The sequence below is a fragment of the Mytilus californianus genome, unplaced genomic scaffold (assembly GCF_021869535.1).
Source record: "Mytilus californianus isolate M0D057914Y unplaced genomic scaffold, xbMytCali1.0.p SCAF_13, whole genome shotgun sequence".
Classification (NCBI taxonomy): Eukaryota; Metazoa; Mollusca; class Bivalvia; order Mytilida; family Mytilidae; genus Mytilus; species Mytilus californianus.
In genome coordinates this window covers 40,084,018-40,096,358 of record NW_026262615.1, presented here as the reverse complement: position 1 = coordinate 40,096,358, position 12,341 = coordinate 40,084,018, and the positions used below count along the sequence as shown (strand labels likewise).

General features: G+C 31.2%; 1 protein-coding gene across 21 annotated transcripts in view; it reads right to left on the bottom strand.

Annotated features, from left to right (window-relative positions):
* LOC127723657 (deleted in malignant brain tumors 1 protein-like) overlaps window positions 1-11,612 on the bottom strand; it is a 63,271-nt gene extending 51,659 nt beyond the window's left edge. For 15 of the 21 annotated variants that reach the window (XM_052230379.1, XM_052230386.1, XM_052230384.1 and 12 more), the window contains exon 1: window positions 6,429-6,531. The gene's annotated coding sequence lies outside the window, so the exon portion shown is untranslated. Of the gene's footprint in view, window positions 1-6,428; window positions 6,535-11,539 lie in introns of those variants that run through there. The other 6 variants (XM_052230399.1, XM_052230389.1, XM_052230388.1 and 3 more) reach the window with 3 other exon arrangements.
* Between the last annotated feature and the right edge of the window lie 729 nt (window positions 11,613-12,341).

Genomic DNA, 12,341 nt, shown 5'->3' with positions numbered 1-12,341 from the left:
AGTCAGATTGTTTTAACCCATGTCTTTTACTCTTATACATACCATTTTGCACGGTTTTTTTTTCATGTCAACTAATATCACTTATTATTGTTTTGAGATTGCACCATCCGAAACCGAACGATAATAATATGAAAATAAAGTGAGAAAATCGCCAAAAGTCGCTGTCAGATCAACAACAGTTTGGTTGGTTTTACACTTGTCATTTTTGGGGCCCTTTACAGCTTACTGTACAGTGTGAGCCACGGCTCCGTGTTCAATACCGTACTTTGACATACAATGGTTTACTTTTACAAATTGTGACTTGGATAGAGAGTTGTCTCATTGGCACTCATACCACATCTTCTTATATCTATTTACGGATGATCTACTAAAATAGCGTTCGTTTTTCTGAATTACTTAAACGAAAATATTATGTGGCACATCTACATTGAAATTTAAATGCAAAACCATGTCCAATATTGAAACAAAAGTGGTTCAATTAAAATTGAGACTGGAAATGGGGAATCTATCAAAGAGACAACAACCCGACTAAAGACCAAAAACAACCGAAGGCCACCAATTGATCTTCAACACAGCGAGAAAATCCCTCACCCAGAGGCTGGCCCAAAACAATAATATGTACTAGTTCAGGGAAAATGGAAGTCAAACTTAACTCCATAATATATAAATAAACTAAAATCAAAAATCATAAAAGACTGAAAAAGGTCAGAGCTAGGCTCCTAACTAGGAACAGGCGCAAAAATGCGGCGGGGTTAAACATGTTTTGTGAGATATCAATCCCTATACCTCTAGCCAATGTAGGGAAATGCCTTTATATTTCAGTTTCTATTTAGCAAATTTATTTGTAACATGTAGCTGAAGTAAACATTAATATCAAAACTGCTTTCTTTGGTCAGAGATGCCTACTTTTACAAAAGGCTATTACTTCTGATTTGATAGATATTTCGTTGTGACACCTACACAGTACTATCGTCCTTGATACTAATAAATTTAACTAATGTATTGTTGACGGGCATTGCTAGTTTTCCTACAGAGAGTCGGTTGTTCCTTGGGCACACCGTGGTGATCAACCACACAAAACTTGATCGCCGCAAAATACTTGAGAACCAAATAGTGCTTGAAATTGCGTTTAACACCAAAAATCAATCAATCATCTTTATATTACAATGTACTTATATGTTAACTATTCAGGAAGTGTAAGTATTGTTATTGCGAGTTGCTAGAATTTCCAAATAAAAAAATAATGTAAGTAAATATAAAGGTAACATGTCTCAATTTATTTACAAGGAATTATGTAGTTTGATAGGAATAAATACTTCGGCCATGCATGAAGAACATTTTCAGTGGCTAGCTTAAAATAACTTTCACTTCCTTAGTCAATGCACCATGCAATATAAGCAACCAAGAAAACATATAAATATTGAAATATCAAATTTTTTGTTGCCAAACTTTCCCCCTAAAGCATGAGTTCCCTATGAATTATATCCTTTACCCTTTTTGCACTTTTTAGATTTTTGATTTTGAACCTAATATTGACTACATTAATTTTGTTTTAACATAGAACAGCTAAAAAGGCTATCTTTTTGCAGATGGCGGTATTTTGAGCAACACCTTGGGTTGTTTTAATTGGCTGTTTAGTTAACAAGAAGCGTAGTTGCGTTAATTTTATGTCAAACACATCCTTATCACTAAATAAAATATGTTATGTGGTTTCATGGTGAATAACATTGAATAACAGACAAAAATTTTGGTTTTCGCGCATTTTTATCATTTTCGCTTGAATTTCTTGAAAACGGCGCTATTTATTAAAATTCTGACATTAATATTTCAATGTTCTTTTAATAAATAACTATTAACATCTGTTCTAACAGATGTAAATATTTCCATACAAAATAGTATTATTCAGAAGACAGAATATGCAAAAATGCTGACATCTTGTAAAATAATAAATTGTCCGTCCTTGACCTTTGATCGTGATTTGACGGAAACTGCACCATATGAATATTTGACGACCGGGCAAAACAGAAAAAACAGATGATGTGCTTTCGAATGGTATATGATTTAGCCGTATGTTGGGTAAGTAAAGTTAAGTTAAGTAAAAAAATTTATAGTTAAAGTCTATGGGGAAAACCCAATTCAAAATGTGTCGCTTTGTTTTGACATTTTAGTGCCGCTTGCAAAAGAAGCCTGAGTGTTGACCTCCACATGCTTAACATGTGTGTTTGAATATGCAAGGATTAAAGTTGCAAAATTTCCCTTTTGTATTGTACGCATTACATGTTCTTGCTAGCTCAAAATTGTGCTGACCTGATGGCTGACGAAAGATGTAAAGGCTCAGTTTGGGTTATTATACCCACTTGATTATCATTACTTGACCTTGATCTCGCATAGCTGTTGTAATAAAAACGACCATAAGTTATGGTATTTCACAGCCCAAGATGATTGGGGTCTTTGTGCTGTGTGGAGTCTAAAGTGTTCATCATAAATTCCCCAACCACGGGATTTGATTGCTGCAAAACAAATATATCTCATATACTTTAGAAGCTCCTGGGACATAAAAAGCACTTGTCCAAGTGTGGATATTAGATATTGCTTGACATGGCAAAGATTCAACCCGCATATGCTCCCTTTTTACAACTATGTCACCATCTTGGTCAGAAAAAATTGCTAATTCCCTTGGAGACTTAATCAACAAACTCAATAAATTCCCCTTTCCAAATTGTCTCTTTAAGCTTCAAATGTATGTAACATACAATAGGATCGAAAGTACTTTCCTGGAGACTGGGAGGGTTCTGAGAAAAATGAACTTGTACATTAGATTGATTAAACTTGAATACTGTTAAAATCAATGACTGACTCACCAGATCTCTCATTTATTAGAGTCTATGGTGGGGTCCTGGGAATCAGCCTTCCTCCTTTCTTAACGCCTTGTCCTCTTGTCGGACTTTTCTTTCCTTTTGCAGGACTCTCCTCCTGACATATTCGTGTGTGTTGGTCAACTTAGGATCAGGGAACAAAAAGGGGTGATCTCCACTAATCGTAATGTCTCAATAATGAAGTGATCTTCAGTCATTGTAATGTCCAGTAAAGGGGTGATCTCCAGTAATTATAATGTCACAATAATAATAGTAATACACTAAGATGAATAATTGAGCAGTATGATGTTAAAATGCAAAGTTTTGTTGAGATCATCACAGGTACAATATTTTTGACAATCATAATGTTTATATAAAGTTAAACAGATGCTGCAATCAAGTTTTTAAGAATACGAGCGAGAAAGTTCAATGTGCTTTACACCTTTAAGAATTAAAAGCACGTGATAATAGTCATTCTAAACTATCAGAAGCGTTCCTTATGTGTGTTAGCATCAATAGAAATGTTCGGTTTATAATACTTACAGATTACAAACAAAAACAACGTATGCCAGTGGCCTCATCAATTATTTAATGTACAATAATTACTATAACATCAATAATTATTGGATATAACTATACGAAAATGCGGATTTACTGCGTGAAGAAATATTGATGGCCTCCGCATGATTTTGTTAACTATAAAATCAAATTGTTGCTGATTTTGGTTTTTGAACAGTGTTGTTTATGGAATCAGGGAATGCTGTTGCTTTTTTCTGTTGTTAATCAATGTAACAGTCTGGCAATTACCTGTCGTAGTTTTGCAAAATAGACATGTTTATATTTAAGCGGATATTGTATTATTCTAGAAGGACGGAGTAACACATCTCATGACCGATTTTAATGAATAAACAGGAGCTTGTCATAGTATTTCCTTTCGAATTTCATTGAAAATCTTTATTATAAAACTATTTATATCGTAACGTGACAACCTTAAAGTAATATGAGGACACTTGATTATTCAAGGTCATAAAAGGGAAACTTTAAAAAATGAAATTTTAAAGTGATATGTTAATTTTCGTAATACAATATGTAAGCGAAGTAATGAAGATGAAAAACTAGCATTTAATGAAACATGATTAAAAGGGTGCATGCGTCAAATTGCCTATTTTTGTAAAGATTATGTATTAGAAAACATTTTTTTAAATTTTAAATCAAATGTGAGAAGGTTTTGGAAAATGAATAGAGAAAATGATGTCAACGAACAAGATCATTTGCTACAAAGATGCACTTCATTAACATTCCGTTATGACAATTTTGCTAAACTGTGATCACTTAATATGGAATAATAAAATCAAACAAAACAGATAATGATGTTGTATAGTATTTCCTTTGTGTTTTATGTTTTGAATTTCATAAAAGAATCTTTATTATAAAACTATTTATATCGTAACGGGACAACCTTAAAGTAATATGAGGACACTTAATTATTCAAGGTCATAAAAGGGTAATTTTAAAAAATGAAATTTTAAAGTGTTATGTTAATGTTCGTTAGAAGGGTATGAATGATATCTAAATCTCTTATGTAAGAATAAATATTAGGTATCGGGAAAAGCAGTCCTAATAATAAAATAAATCATTCATTTTTTCTTCATTGAAATAATCAGTTTTACACATAAAATATCATTCGGTCTTCAAATTTGCAGATTTGGGCAAAGAACACGAGAAGAGTACTGATATCTTAATCAAAGATTGCACCTTTAAATATACCTGAAGTTAATTCACACAAAAAAGACTTTGAATCTATATACCGTTTACTGAGGACAGAAGATTATGAACTATCAGATATATTTACAAACGGCAGTTAAACATGCTAAATGAATGGTTCAATAATACATTATGTTTACTTATAATACATGTGATAAGCAACACAAAATGCATAACAGGTTGAATTACGGAGAAGAAAGTGGTTACTCATTCAGAGCAAACGAGTTAATCTATTTTTTGAGTCGATGACGGATATTTGTGATGTTTTTGTTAACATGTCTTTTTGATTGAGTTAAGCCAGTGGTTTAATCAGTATTTTATGCATAAGAAGTTTGAATTAAATATTTGAAGTTCAACGCTTGTGAAAGAAAAATCATATAAGACTGGAACTATCATGACAAAACCAATTGACGTTATATGGAATAAATACAAATCAACATAAAATGTTGAAAAATATTGTATATGCAAATCAAATAATTAACGTTTTCTTGAGTATGAAAACGTTTAGAATACCTCGGAAAAGTTTGAGATTTTGAGGAAATTGTTTTTGATAGACATTTATAATTTTTATAATCTATGTGCTTAACGCAATCTTTTGAGAGAGAGAATGTTGCTATTTACTCAAAGGCCCTCCCGATGAAACCTGTTGGAACTACAACTGTTAAAATTCCCCCTTTTTTCGACAAAAAAGAAACCAACTTATAATCTAGAAAAGAAATACTCATAGCCAATAAATGTATAATTGATAATACAAGTAGTACAGCCATGTATTTATTTATAGGCGATTGATATTCCAATTGGGAACCAGCTATTTTGTTTTCCACATGTATGAATTGCTGTTTTTTAGCGGCACACTCCAAAATAGAAAATTGGCTTATGCGCTATATACAAAATATGTTCACCCTCTTAAAGCAAACGTGGTTCTTCTCTGCAATGACTTGTAAAAAAAATTATATGTGAATTCACTTAAATACTTAATTTAGATTGAAATACAATTATATATATACTAGTCAACAAAAGAAACGATACGCAAGTTTGAACTCCAATTTATCATAAATATAATAAATAGGAAAAACTGTTAAATTATCCCATGAAAAACATTCATTTGCAAAGCAAATGCATATGATTAAAAGAATATGACCAAAGTGGAAAACTAGAAAATACCGTGTTGAAACACTTCAAAGTTATTTTGCGGAAAATGATGACAAAAGTCGGAACTTAGTTTCGAAGATTAAGAATTCAAGCATCTGCAAAGGCATTCAAAATTTTAAGCAGTCCATGTTTAAGTTTAAAGTTTTAACTTCTAATTTTGAATTTTTGGGTGAAAAAATGATTTTTGAAATTACAGAAATTCAAAAACAAAATCGTGTATTTGCCTTAAATCAATGGTTTTGATAAGAAAATAGCACTCTGTAAATATTAGACCAATTGGGCAATTATTTACCTTGGTACAGTGTATCCAATTTCATTATATATAGTATATATATATATATGATAAATAGACTTTTTTTTTAAATATCATCTAAATAAAAGCGCATTGTATCCTAAAGCTTGTCCTTTTTTTAAACTTCATACTGCGATTTCATGGAATTTAAGTTACTAGTATCCTACTTGCATAAACTGACAAAAAATTATTTAATGGAACTCTTGTAATTCCTGGTATTAAAAATGTTATTGTAATGATTTTGAACGATTAAAACAAAATCGGACATCGCTAAAAAAATTCGTATCTTCGTATAAAATTCCCGTAATTAAGGTACTATACTATAAATTTAAAATCAATAAAACAATTCAATACAGAATACTTACAGATGAATCTTTCACTTTATAAAGCCGAATTTTATCTTAGACTGCGCACCACGATATGTGTTGACATCTTTTAATTGCAATGAGTGAAACCGTCATACCATTTGGGTTATATGCAAAAGGTAAACATAAGTAATATAATACTTCTCGGTTTGTTCGGTAAAGACACGAAAAGGTTATTAAAACACTTAGTGAAACAATAAAAAATTTGAGACAACTCTTGTCATTGTTATATAAACGCGATCGGAAAAAGCATGTGATGAGGAGCATAGGAATTTTGTTTACTATTATGTTGTTTTCTTAAGTAGGTTAAAATTTTGAACAATTGTGTTAGGGTATTTTCAAAGTGCGTTTACAGTTGGATGTCAATAAGTGTTCTTTCTCAAAGTTTGTCATTTACAAGAATGTGAAAATATCATCAAAATATTATGTTTAACAAAAGTTCACATTTTTAAAATATCTTAGCTCTCGCAACTCTGTCCAACGACAATAATGAAAAAAATGTATTGTCTGTAATTAATTGCCAAGTGTCGTCAAACATGAAGTCGAGGCTACGTATATAGTCATTCGGCTCTAAAGAATGGTCGATAAATTTAAGTTTGCAGGTTAAGAAAATTCACATGATCGATGGTTTATTTTTCTGTGATGCCTATCGGTTTAAAAAGGAGTCAAAGTACTATTCCTCTTATACATGATACTTAATAACTCAATGTAACTTATCAACGTATTGTATACAAGTAACCCGATGTATACCACACAGGACGGGTGGATTAGCTACCGTCCCGGAGAATCTAAAAACACTCCAATGGTTGGTTTTGAAGCATATTGCTCAGTTGTCAGTTTTTTGTGTATTATTTCATGGACTTTTTGTCTTTTTAACTGTTTTCGTTTTTATTGCTAAATAACACAATGATGGGATGTATCAGTACCGAGCCTCGTCAAAAAGTAAAATCACAAAAATACTGAACTCCGAGGAAAATTCAAAAAGGAAAGTTCCTAATAAAATGGCAAAATCAAAAGCTCAAACACATCAAACGAATAGATAACAACTGTCATATGCCTGAATTGGTACAGGCATTTTCTCATGTAGAAAATGGTGGATTGAACCTGGTTATATAGCTAGCTAAACCTCTCACTTGTATGGATATTACCAAAAATAAAGTAATATTCACAAAGGCAATTAAAAAAAACTATAACACGTTATTAAGATGATGAACAACGTCAATACCTAGAATCTCTACTTCAAGTCCATCGTGTATTATTTGTGAAGTTGAAACGGAATATTTATCAACAAGGTCTTGTTATCTTCCGATGATTTGTTTTCGAAAAAAGATAGCTGTTCTTTACCCCAAACAGAATCCATTTAATCCCATGGTAAATATGGGAGACCACAATGATTTAATATTTACGATATCACATACAATACCATCCTTCAAGTTTATTGGCATATCATTGAAAATGAGAGGATTCAGATATTAAAATATTAGTCCAACTCATAAGTCAAAAACGATCTGACAATGTTATGGCAACAAACCAAAACACCAATCTACAAACACAACATAGAAAATCAATTACTGAGGGATACGAACCCAACACCAATCAAAGTGATCTCAATTGCTTCGGAACTCCTGTAGTAAAATTAAAGTAGTCACACAAAAAAGTTTGAATCGAAATTGCAGTTTTATTTGATCATAAGTTTTTTTTAGTTATAATATTAACGGTACCAATTTTTCTGCACTTGATTTTAGCATAAATCATGCTGTTGACAAATTGAAAAATGATTGGAACGTTTCACAGTTAATGTTGTACAAGTAAAATTTTAAAATTATGTACAGTGAATTATCTAATTTTCATGTTTACCAATTTTGAGAATGAATTAAAAAATGTATTTTCGATAGCAGTCAATTAAGATCTGTTCAGTCTATAGTCAGATTGTTCAGTAGCTGCCTTTTTACCTGTATACATCATACTGAATTGTCTGTTATGCTACTGAATAGGACTGAAGTCACTACAAGTGAACTTTCTGAACAGAGCTGAATTAACCGAAGTGACTACTTCTAAAACAACTGACAAAAAAGCTTAACATGACTGAATAATTATTGCACAGCCTTTTCATATCCTGTTAAGTTCAAAATGACCGATTTAGACAAAAAAAAATCATGTACGAGTGTATGTAAAACAAAACAAATTATTTTTCAATAATTTAACAAAAAAATAACTTTCAAAAGGAAGGATTTTTTTTTCACCCGCCTATTTCTATAATGTTCCCTAATTGGTAGGCATTAAATTAAGTAAAATGAAGGCTATATGCGATTAATTTTCTTTGAAATCAGAAATACTGGTAATGAAAAGCCGTAGATACTCTTTTTTCAATACAAATGCATTCAGAAAAAATATCTTTTATTGATTTTTTTTTCTTGCAATTTTTATAAATATTATTTAAGCAGGTCATAATCGATTGCAAAAGAAACAATTGGAGATTCATGTGCCTATTTTGTATCTCGAATTAGCAAAAACCTAGTTTTTTTTAAAATGCTAGCCCTCCAATCTCTTTTTGTTGGCGCTAAATTACGTCGCAATATCTTTTAAATGCAACATAGTCATGCAGTAAGTTTCGTCGTACATGTACATCAAAACTCTATACGAATAATTGTACTATACAAAATAAGTGATGTCATTTGCTTTGAATTTGATGCTCCTGCAGTAGATTTCGGGTCCTTAAACCTAAATTATCTTCGTTTTCTTTTGCAAATACTCTCAAATCCATTTTACCGATTTGATGACATTAACATTATTTACGCGAATGTCGAATGCTGATCATTTACAACGTTTGGAAATACCGCGTTGAATTTTGATGCACAATAAACTGGCCGTGCTACTGTGTTGTATGCCTTCAAACAATGCATAAATTAAGACCATCATTGAAACATAAAATCGTAATGTGTGGCAATTTTCATGGACGACCTCTGTATACGTACATTATCTATCTATAAATATACCTAAAAAAAATTTGATATGTTTGAGTTTAGCCGATTTCTTAATATAATCATGCAAAATATAACCTGCCATGCATTTATGATTTGTCTTTCTCTTAAAGAAATGCAGAAAATTCTTTTGTATTTTGTGATACACATTTTATAAAAGAATCTTATATATAAAACTATTTATATCGTATCGTGACAAGCTACACGCAATATGAGTACACTGAATAATTCAAGGTCATAAAAGGGTAATTTAGTTAACGTAACATTTTAATATGTTAAAGTTATCATAAGTAATACAATATGCCAGATAAGAAAATGACAATAAAAAGCAACATCTAATACAAAATAGATATGATAGGGAAATCACCTTAAAACAGCTTTAACCATAACATGGTGAAGTTTTCATTTCAAAATATAATATGGTTTTCATTTTTTATTCGTGTTATAACCAAAATGACAATAATTCCAAAAACATTATTGCAAAAAATTTCGTTTGCATTTCTAAGTGGTCTTGTGGCAGCGATTTTAAACAAGTGCGGGTGGTCGTCGGTTTTATCACCGAATACCAAACAAAAAACAAAAAATTTTGAAATTTGTATTTGATGTTTCTTCAGTAAGCAAAGCAGTAAAGAGTAAGAACAAAGACTGGTCGGCTCGTAGTCAGAATATTGAAAAAAAACAGCTCTAACCACAATATTGTTTTAATTTTCATTTCAAAATATAATCTGATTTTCATTTTTCAGTGTTATAACCGATGGATCAATAATTCACCCAAAAAAAGTTTTATTAAATTCGTATGTATCGTGGTAGCGTTTTCGCATCGAATTCGGATGGTCGTATGTTTTAACGCCGACCGGATCAATCCAAATACTTTAAAATTGCTATTTGATGCTTCTACGATAAGCACAGAACATTGAGGAGTAGAAACAAAGACTGATCAGCTCGTAGTTAGAAAAACGTGTCCGGGAAGGGTGACATGATCTCCTGTGAACTATTACCTTGATTAACTTTTTGTGTAATCATACAAGTATTGGTAACGAAAAGCCGTATACACTTTTTATCTCAATACAAATGCATTGATAAAAGAGAAAGGTTGAATTAATGACAATATCGGAACTAAATTACTAGTATAAAACTGTTTACCAGTCCAGGTAATTTTTTTTCGAATGTTTCTCTTATTGATTAAGTAAAAAGGTTAATTACCGTTAGAGTAGTTCAGTTTGCGTCTGCTTTTTAAGGCGACAAGCATTAATTCCTTTTTCTTTTAGTATCAGCAGGTTAAATAGTTGAATTTGATATCATTTCCATCGGACATTGCCTGAAACGGTTTTTTTTTCTAATTCTTACCCGATTTATTATTTCCTGACCTGCCGATTATTTTCTTTAAAAACGTGTGTTTCGTTTGATCTCAGTTTATTGTTCAAAATACGATTATGACGTCAAATTTTCTTGCTTTTCTATAAAATTCTCATTGTGACATCTTGAAAAAATAAGGACCATGCCAAGAGACGTCACATAGAAAGAACACATCTTTTTGCAGATCGATCGAAAAGAAGGATTTAGATTGTCTGTATACATTCTAAAAATCATTAGAGAAAGATATTCGACCACTATAACTCGTGCAATACGATATTTATCCACACTTGACAGTTCGATGTCAAATATTTCAATCGCTCGGCGTTATAAATTTAAAATTTTAACTGTCGCGAGTGGATAGATATAGTTTGTATAGTTAAGCGCTTCTAATGTACTGAATTGGTCTAATATTTAACGTTTGTATACGTTTTGTTAGCTTACTGATTGAAATAAAATCGGGGGTATTGAAATCTCAAAATGTAGACTTAACATGCCCCCTTCTTTTACTTAGATCAATCCGAATTTATTCTTTTTTTCTTATTTCAACTCAACTTGCATTGCAATAAATTAATCAAATGCGTTTAAATCGATTCAAAGCATTTCTTGTTGGAATTCTTACATTCGCTGGTCATGAAATTGTTATAATTGTAATACGTTTTTGGGCGATAGAACACAAAAGAGAACTTCTGTCAAAAATACTTATTTTTATATAAAATTCCCGTCATAAACAAACTAAATGTAAAAGAATTAAGCAATGCAATACAGAATACTTACGGATCAGTCTTTTACAAATTTAATCTTGGAATGCACACAGCGTCAAACCCCATATTTTAAACGCAATGAGTGTAACCGTCATGTCATTAGGGTCATATGCAAACAGTTCAGTAAACATTAGTAATATAATCCTTCTTTATTTGTTCAGTAAAGATACGAAAACATAAGGTTATAAAACAAACTTCGTGTAGCAATAAAAAACGGAGACAAAACCATTCATAGTAATCTAAACGCAGTAAAGTATTTGATGTAGAAAAAATGTATAATTGTACTTATGCTGCGTAATGTTATATTCTTAAGAAGGTTAAACCTCAAAAAATTGTTCAAGGGTACTTTAGAAATGTGTTTATCAATTGAATGTAAGTAGATGCTTTTTATTCTAAATCACATTTTATTATATACAAGGAGTATAAATATATCATCAAAAGATTATCGCTTAACAAAAATTAACATATAGCATATGACAATCACTCGCAATTCGGTCCAGCAATACGAATTAACGAATTTGTATTGTCCGTTACTAATTGACACATTTCGTCATACATGAAGTCGAGTATATACATATATTTATATGACTCGATAAAATGATCTAGAACCTAAAGTTTAACGTGTATAAAACTTAAATAACCGATAGTTTATGAATCTTGGGAAGTCTAAGGGTTAGATAAGGGTCAATTACAAATCCGCTAATACAAGCGAAGAAAAATAATCGCTCGATATATAACTTATCACCGTATCATAAAGAAGTAACTCGATTGATGTCACATATCTAGCAGGATCAGCTTACCCTTCTGGGTTATCT